The sequence below is a fragment of the Hypanus sabinus genome, unplaced genomic scaffold (assembly GCF_030144855.1).
Source record: "Hypanus sabinus isolate sHypSab1 unplaced genomic scaffold, sHypSab1.hap1 scaffold_1450, whole genome shotgun sequence".
In the NCBI taxonomy this organism is placed as follows: Eukaryota; Metazoa; Chordata; class Chondrichthyes; order Myliobatiformes; family Dasyatidae; genus Hypanus; species Hypanus sabinus.
Genome location: NW_026779524.1, coordinates 171 through 9,226, shown reverse-complemented (window position 1 = coordinate 9,226; position 9,056 = coordinate 171). Strand labels below are relative to the sequence as shown.

Here is a 9,056-nt window from a genome sequence, read left to right as displayed (position 1 = left end):
ACATACCCCACAGGGTTGTCTTCTTGCCCCCTCCTTTTCTCTGTGCACCCATGAGTTGTGTCGCCACCCACAGCTCCAATCTGCTAATTAAATTTGCTGACGACACTACACTGACTGGCCTAATCTCACATAATAACGAGGCAGCCTACAGAGAAGAAGTCATCACCCCGACACAGTGGTGTCAAGAAAACAACCTCTCCCTCATTGTGACAAAAACAAAGGAGCTGGTTGTGGATTACAGGAGGAATGGAGACAGGGAGCAAATTCAACATTTCCCAGTCTGTTATTGACACAAAATGCACATCTTATTATTGATCATGGCACAATGTATTTTATATATCGTTAATAACTTAAAACATATTTACAGATTGTTACTGACAGAGAATCGTATAACTTGTGTTCCGTGTGTTATCTGAATGTACTTGTCTGTGATGCTGCCGTAAGTCAATGTTTCTCTGTACCTGTACCTTCCCGTAATTGTGCACTTGGCAATAAATTCAACAGGACCTGAGAAATCTCAGTGAGATTTGATTAGTGATGATCATCTTGGCAGCTCGGTAGGTCGAATGTATGCGACAGTACACTGTTAAATGCAAAACCCTGAACAGTGTCGATGATCAGAGGGATCTCAGACTCCAAGGAGGCGGGGCGATGACGTCAGTCACAGGCTGACAGCGCTGACTGAGGACTGAACCATAAGAGAGAGAGAGAGCGATCTGAAGACAGGCAGTCGGCCAGTAAAGAGAGAGAGAGAGAGAGAGAGAGAGAGAGAGAGAGAGAGAGAGAGGGGGGGGGGGAGGGAGAGAGGGAGAGAGAGAGAGAGGGAGAGAGAGCGAGAGAGAGAGAGAGAGAGAGAGAGAGAGAGAGAGAGAGAGAGAGACTGGAAAAGCTGATCGCTTCAGTTAGTCGCAGCTGAGGCTTGGAACTCTCCTATGCCCACAAGAGTGGGTTGATCATCGGTACACGGAAACACAACGAATGTGTGTGGCTGTCACTTCGTATAATCCATAGGAGTGCGGTTTGGAATATGTTGTGTTAACCTTTGCCGGGGTATGTTGTGTGGTAACCCCTGGAAGACGGTATTCCTGTGACAGGTCACTTTCGCTGATAACTCGTATGTGGACGGATTCAGCGGATAAGAACTTCGTCGACGGTTATTTTGAAGTAACGGCCTTTTCTCTACGTTTCACCCTGGATTACAAATATCTCTCCCCCATCATTTATTCCGTAGATTACTGAACTTTCCTACTTTACCATCTCAAGACTCTGAGCTTTGTTCCCTCAGGCTCGAAAGTTTTGGGATTTATATTGACACATATATACACCGAACACTGTCAACTTTCCTTTATTTCATTAAGTTACTATACACTAATAAAGAGAATGTTTTTAACACCAAAACCAGACTCCTGTGTGAACTCTATTGCTGCTGGTTCGTTTCTAAAACGTTTCAGTTCGTAACACAGTTTTATAAAACTAGTTAGACCATATCTGGAGTGTTTCATACAGTTTTGGTCGCCCCCATTCTCGGAAGGATGTCGGGGCTTTGGAGAGGGCACAGAAGAGGTTTACCAGGACCCTGCCTGGATTAGAGGGCATGAGCTATAACGAGAGGCTGGACAAACTTGTGTTGTTTTCTCCAGAGCGGCGCAGGCTGGGGTGAGACTGGATGGACGTTTATAAGATTACGAGAGGAATAGATAGAGTGGACAGACGATATATTTTTCCTGGGGGTTGAAATGTCTAATACATTTAAGGTGAGAGGAGATGTGAGCGGCAAATTTGCTTCTTTCCACAGACTAATGAGTAGCTGGAGTCTCTGCCTGGGGGGGGGGGGGATCCACCAATCCCGACACGTGATCCCGTTTGCCCCTCCCATTTAACCGCAGATGCCGCGCGTCTGTTCCCGGGCCCCGCCTCCCGATGATGTAACAATCTCTCCGCGCATGTTCACAGTCTCCGGGTGGACGGTGTTATCCTCTCCGCTCAGAGCTGAAGTTGGTCGGCCGTGTGATCGGGAAAGATTTTCGTCTCTTCCGTCGGGATCACTGTCTGGGGTCCGAAGATATCACTTTCCCATCGGTAAGTACTGAGCCGGATCCCGAGCGGGGAGATCCGATGTTGGCCGTGAGCACCGAACTGAGGGCCAGTTAATCATTTATTTTCCAGGTATCTGGGCTCGTCAGAAATGTGTCGACTCCACTTAATCTACATTAAACGATCCAAACTAGGAGCCCAGGCTGTCTGTTTCTGCAGAATTTAAATATAAGTCCCGCCGACAGGTCACGTGAGGCTGTGTGTTGCAGATTCGCCCCGCCCTCCGCGTTGTGACACAAGATCACGTGGTGTGATTTTGGCTACTGAGTCCCATTAATTTCCCGAACTCGTCTCGCTTCCAGAGGCTCCTCGCTTTTGTCCCTGAGAGAAATGATTAAATTAAAGACGGTACTTAAGGAGTCCATTTAGAATGTGCTGACACAGAAAGAGCGTGCAAAGCAACTTGCAGGGCAACGTATAAACCAATTTGCAAAATCAGGATGAAACAATAGCTTGCTGATTAAAGAAGCGATACGGGTAACGGGAAGACATGCTTGACGGTTGAACAATAACGGTGTTAATGCGCTGAGGCTGATAAGTGGGCCAAAGGGTAATCACATTTGTAATTTTGTAATGAGATTAAGGAAGAATGTCTGCACCTCACATGGGTGCAACTCACAAAGTCGTAAACAAGTAGGGTATAAAAAACTGTGCAAAGTGTAATTCGGCACTCAATCTAGCAGGAGCTGGTTGGGTCCGATTCTGCAGACTCGAAAAATAAAGTTTACCGTTCTGCAAATTGCTGAGACTCAGTGTGTTTCTGACAACGTGGGGGCTCGTCCGGGATCCACACTCCGGCCGCGGTGGACACGAGGAAGGACATCGGAGACGGTGCACCCCGCCGAGTTTGGCGGTCCCTGACTCCTTGCTCGTCGCTCCGACGCGGCTTGAGCGAGTGATATCCGGACAGCGCAGAGCGGTAAACGGGGAGAAGGGGACAGTACCTGGTACTGGAAGTCCCCAGGACGCACCGGGTAAGTGCCTACTATTATAGTAGAAGGGTGCGGGAATAAGTAAGGACGGAGAAGACCGGGATCGCTACCCGGGGGTCCTCCTGATAAAGTTTACCGTTCTGCAAATTGCTGAGACTCAGTGTGTTTCTGATCGTTGTCAGAAACACACTGAGTCTCAGCAATTTTCAGAACGGTAAACTTTATTTTTCGAGTCTGCAGAGTCGGACCCAACCAGCTCCTGCTAGATTGAGTGCCGAATTACACTTTGCACAGTTTTTTATACCCTACTTGTTTACGACTTTGTGAGTTGCACCCATGTGAGGTGCAGACATTCTTCCTTAATCTCATTACAAAATTACAAATGTGATTACCCTTTGGCCCACTTATCAGCCTCAGCGCATTAACACCATTATTGTTCAACCGTCAAGCATGTTTTCCCGTTACCCGTATCGCTTCTTTAATCAGCAAGCTATTGTTTCATCCTGATTTTGCAAATTGGTTTATACGTTGCCCTGCAAGTTGCTTTGCACGCTCTTTCTGTGTCAGCACATTCTAAATGGACTCCTTAAGTACCGTCTTTAATTTAATCATTTCTCTCAATGTCCTGGAGCTTTATGGCTGTTGTGTCTTCTCCCGGACTGGGGTGGGTGAGAAAGGAGAACGTCCCAGGTTGTGGGAATCTTTTATATCACTGCCTGCTTTACCGAGGACTGATCTGGATCCAAAAGACTGTGCAGTTCCTCTCAGTCACGGGCGGAGCAGTTACCATGCAAAGCGTGAAGTGTCCGGATGGGAAATTCTATAGTGTGTTGATAAAAATTTGGTGAGGATCAAAGTATATATGACAAAGTGCTTGTTGTTTCTTCTATCTTTGTCATTTTTGTATAATTAATTCAGTAGCTGCGGTGTGTTCTGACGTCTCCGGACCGGCTTTTCCATGTTTACAACAGTAGAAATAGACCCGTGAGTCTGGTGTTCAAACTGTGTGAGAGGACCCCTCACTGTCACCAGTCTGTCACTCGGTGGAAATCAGGCAGAATCTCAAGTTGCACTAAAAACAAAATGTTAGAAGTCATTCTGACAAAACGTCATTAACCTGAATTGTAAAGTTTGTTCCCCTCCCCGTAGCTGTTCCTTACCTGCTGAGTGTTTCTGGTAATTCCACTTTCTTTTTATTACATTTAACCTGGAAATGGAAATGACTCGATCTGTGATAGTAGAACAGTAAAGAAAGCAGAACTTTTCCCTGTCAATTATCCTGCAACCAGTTTGTCTGTTATTGCTGGAAATGTGTTCAGTACAGTTGTTGCTAACGAGGTTCACATGAATAATCTCAGGAGTGATAGAGATGGTTCTGGACCTGGAGTTCAGAGGGACGGTGGGGGTGGTGGAGGGATGTATGGTTAAGTAAACCTACCAAATGCTGAAAAGCCTGGATACTGTGGACATGGAGACAATGTTTCCATTAGGCGGAGAGTCTGTGATCTGACAGCACAGTCTCAGAATAATGATGCTTCCAGTTAAAATTCAGTTGAGAATTTTTTTTTGCCATTAGGTGTCCGAAGTGTGGAATTTGTTGCCAGAGAGGTTGGTTGAGGCTGCGATTTGGGTATATTTATGACAGAGATTAATATATTCATGATTGCTAAGTAGCTTCAGGGTTACAGGAGGAAGGCAGGAATATAGTGTGGGAATAAAAATCAGCCGTGTTTGAGTGGTGGATCAGATCAGATGGATCAAATCACCTAATTCTGTTCCTTATGTCTTACCATAACTGAATGATGGCTCCTTCTTATCCCATATTCTTTTGTGTCATGTGAGGGACAATAAAAGATTGTTCACTGAGATCATTATATCTGCCTTCAACGTTTAAATTTCAGTGAGTTTTGTTCCTAGTAACATTAAGCAGAAATGTTTGGTCCTCCTTTGTATTGTTAATGTGCTTCATTATCTTTGATGTTAAAGTTAGTCCTGCAGTGAGAGATTTATTGGAAGAAAACCCAGGACTGAAGACGAGGGAACAGCAACAAGTGAACCAGCCCGAGGACTGAGAGCATCAACTGGAGAGAACCCATCTGACTCGGAGATTCCGGTGATTCAGTCAGGAGAAAGTTTGGTGAGTCTCATTTACTCAAACACTGGTCCTTTAGACATTACATACCTGTACAAGGGAAGGTAGGAAACAGCTGGAGTGAGACTGTATGTGCTCTGAAGAACCAGTTATGCCTCTGTCAGACCCAGTTGCAATCACTCCAGGTCTGGTACTGTTCTTCCAGCAGGCCAGCCCTTTGAAACCAATCCCATTCTGTGGAAGTCAAATCCGGAGAGAGTCTCTCAGAGACTGTATTAGTACAAACTCTTTATTCCAAGTATCTGGGGCTTACTCAGTTAGTCACTCAAACAGGAACAGTCAATGACTGTTCCCACCCAATCCACTAACTGACTAGCAATTCCCCTTCACCACAGATATATCCATCCAGATACTCCCCACACTAGACAGGCTGGAACCAAATTTATTTACTACATGACAGGCTGGAGCCCTAAAGACAAATGACAAAATAGTCATAATGGCTTCCACACACAGAACAGACTGAAACTGTCCTATCTCTGCGCATGAACACACAAGGTGATGAGAGTCCTGAAACCCTAGCCAGCTACCCTCAAGAAGAAATATGGCTCAGCATGGCTTAGTACATCTGTTGATCATCAGCAGTTTCTTTCAGAAAAACAGGCTGTTATTTTTTAACGGCGTTAAACTGTACTTCATTATTCCCTCCTTTTTGAACATTACATGAGCAACAAAACAGTAATTTTTTACAGAGAAAGCAACCAAGTACAGCTTTGACTTCTTAGTGGGAAAAACAGCATACATCAGTAATTATAACAATGATACGTACAACTATTAGGACATAATGCAATATCATGCTCAACATATTACAAACAGGCCTTCGAAGATCACTTTTTCGACCCTTCCGTGAACCCGTGTAAATCCTGCCCTACTCTCTTGATGCTGTCAGTCTCCTAGGCAGTGTGCTCGGAGAGGGATGTAGTGTTATTAGACATATCAGGGATAAAGGTGCAGCATTCTGTGTCAATAATAGCACAAGCTCCCTCTTCTCAGCTGGGATAAAATCTAAAGCCGTACGATTCTATACGACTGTTTGCCAGATTGCAATCATTTCAGTGGGTGTTTCTGTTACTTGGGCCTGTGTTTCTGTCAGGGCCCCTGCAGTATTGTGGCCAGCTCCTCAAGTACTGTAGCCAAATTAATTATCCTGGCTACGCCATAGGAGAGAAAAACTATCATCAAAGATCGCTCAGTCTCAGTTATTCCTCTCCGCTGCTGGGCACCTGCAGTTATGGCCAGGAAGCATGTTTCCCAGTGTAGGAAGTTCTGTTTGGTGGGGGCCTGAGATACATCCGTCAAGACACTGTGTCTGTCAGGGCCCCTAGTTCTACCCATTTGGCATAAGTGTGACAGAGACAGGAAAATCTTAACTGGATGCTGGGGTGAGCCCTCTCAAAGACATAAACACAAACACCACTGTTACGCACCCGTAACGGTTTAAATGAACCAGCAGCTATCGACAACACCTGGATTCGAGTTTTGATGTTAAAAGCGCTGTCTTTATTAGTATCTACTTGTATAACAACTTAAGCAAAATAATCTAAAGTTAAAGGTGTTATGAGTACACACATGTGTAAATATAACTCCCAAACCACTGAGCTCAGGGAATACCAAGCTTAAAGTCTTGAGATGGTGAAGCATAAAAGTTCAGTTAAGCCATGGAGTAAATGACGAGAGAGATATTTTTAATCCAAGGTGAATGTCGAGAGAAGGCAACTACATTGAATTCCACAAATTCCACGGTGGTAAAACAGGATAACAGTCACGGTAGGTCTTATCCATTGTTGTTCCAAATCCACATACGAAATATCACCAAAATTAGCTTATCACAGGGATAAGTCTTCAAAGGGTATGACCACCCAAGCAAGGGTTAACGCACAGGTAGATTCCACAAGGTACTCCCAATCCAGATCCAACACACGAAGTATTACCGACAGTGATTTCCACAGAATATCCCTTCTCACAAGTGTTTACCACATAACACACCCGAATTCTGCTAAGGGTTAACAAAAGTGGTAGCCAGGAGATACTCCAACAAATCCCCATTTTGATTATACGAATTATCACCAACAGTGATTGATCACAGGGGTACCTCTTCAAGTGAAATTACCACACCCAGGCAAGGGCTAGCACAAGTGGTCCTCACAGGATACTCCCAAACCAACAGATCCACTCCAATGGATCAAACAAAGTGACAATCCCACATTCGGTATACAATGGATGAATAATCCTTGCTTCAATGAAACAAACTGGGAAGTGTAAACACGCTGCGTGGTCAAATAGTTCAGCGTGCGTTCGTGTTCTCTCTCTCCCCCCTCTCTCCCCCCCTCTCTCCCCCCTCTCTCCCCCCCTCTCTCCCCCCTCTCTCCCCCCCTCTCTCCCCCCCTCTCTCCCCCTCTCTCCCCCCCTCTCTCCCCCCCTCTCTCCCCCTCTCTCTCCCCCCTCTCTCTCCCCCCCTCTCTCTCCCCCCTCTCTCTCCCCCCCTCTCTCTCCCCCCCCTCTCTCTCCCCCCTCTCTCTCCCCCCCTCTCTCTCCCCCCCTCTCTCTCCCCCCCTCTCCCCCCCCTCTCTCCCCCCCTCTCTCTCCCCCCCCTCTCTCTCCCCCCCCTCTCTCTCCCCCCCCTCTCTCTCCCCCCCTCTCTCTCCCCCCCCTCTCTCTCCCCCCCTCTCTCTCCCCCCCCTCTCTCTCCCCCCCTCTCTCTCCCCCCCCTCTCTCTTCCCCCCCTCTCTCTTCCCCCCCTCTCTCTCCCCCCCTCTCTCCCCCCCTCTCTCCCCCCCTCTCTCCCCCCTCTCTCCCCCCCTCTCTCCCCCCCTCTCTCCCCCCCTCTCTCCCCCTCTCTCCCCCCCTCTCTCCCCCCTCTCTCCCCCTCTCTCTCCCCTCTCTCTCCCCCCTCTCTCTCCCCCCCTCTCTCTCCCCCCCTCTCTCTCCCCCCCTCTCTCTCCCCCCCTCTCTCTCCCCCCTCTCTCTCCCCCCCTCTCTCTCCCCCCCTCTCTCTCCCCCCCTCTCTCCCCCCTCTCTCCCCCCCCTCTCTCCCCCCCCTCTCTCCCCCCCCTCTCTCTCCCCCCCCTCTCTCCCCCCCCTCTCTCTCCCCCCCTCTCTCTCCCCCCTCTCTCTCCCCCCCTCTCTCTCCCCCCCTCTCTCTCCCCCCCCTCTCTCTCCCCCCCTCTCTCTCCCCCCCCTCTCTCTTCCCCCCCTCTCTCTTCCCCCCCTCTCTCTCCCCCCCTCTCTCTCCCCCCCTCTCTCTCCCCCCCTCTCTCTCCCCCCCTCTCTCTCCCGCCCTCTCTCTCCCCCCCCTCTCTCCCCCCCCCTCTCTCTCCCCCCCTCTCTCTCCCCCCCTCTCTCTCCCCCCCCTCTCTCTCCCCCCCTCTCTCTCCCCCCCCTCTCTCTCCCCCCCCTCTCTCTCCCCCCCCTCTCTCTCCCCCCCCTCTCTCTCCCCCCCTCTCTCTCCCCCCCTCTCTCTCCCCCCCTCTCTCCTCCCCCCCTCTCTCCTCCCCCCTCTCTCTCTCTCCCCCCCCTCTCTCTCCCCCCCTCTCTCTCCCCCCCCTCTCTCTCCCCCCCTCTCTCCTCCCCCCTCTCTCTCTCTCCCCCCCTCTCTCCCCCCCAGAAAGCTGCCGGCTGACGTCACTCAGGCACTATCTCTTAAAATGACAATCCACGGCAAGAAACCTAGAGGTTCATCACTCTCCACTATCAACCAATACAATTTCCTTTAGTCTGAGAGAGTCCTTCTACTTAGTTCCTTCAGTAACATCTTTGCAGTCTCTTCAATGTATTGCCCCTTCAGTTTCACAGTCATCGGAGTGGTCAGTAACACTTCATATGGTCCTCTCCACCAAGGTCCAACTTTCCCTCTATCCCAGTTCCTGATCAGGATAAATTCC

General features: G+C 48.8%; 1 long non-coding RNA gene across 1 annotated transcript; it reads left to right on the top strand.

Moving 5' to 3' along the window:
* The first annotated feature begins 1,945 nt into the window (after positions 1–1,945).
* On the top strand, positions 1,946–6,942 carry LOC132386980 (uncharacterized). Its single transcript, XR_009509729.1, has 3 exons — positions 1,946–2,079; positions 5,013–5,163; positions 6,871–6,942. It is a non-coding gene; the product is annotated as an uncharacterized LOC132386980 (long non-coding RNA).
* Positions 6,943–9,056: the final 2,114 nt, after the last annotated feature.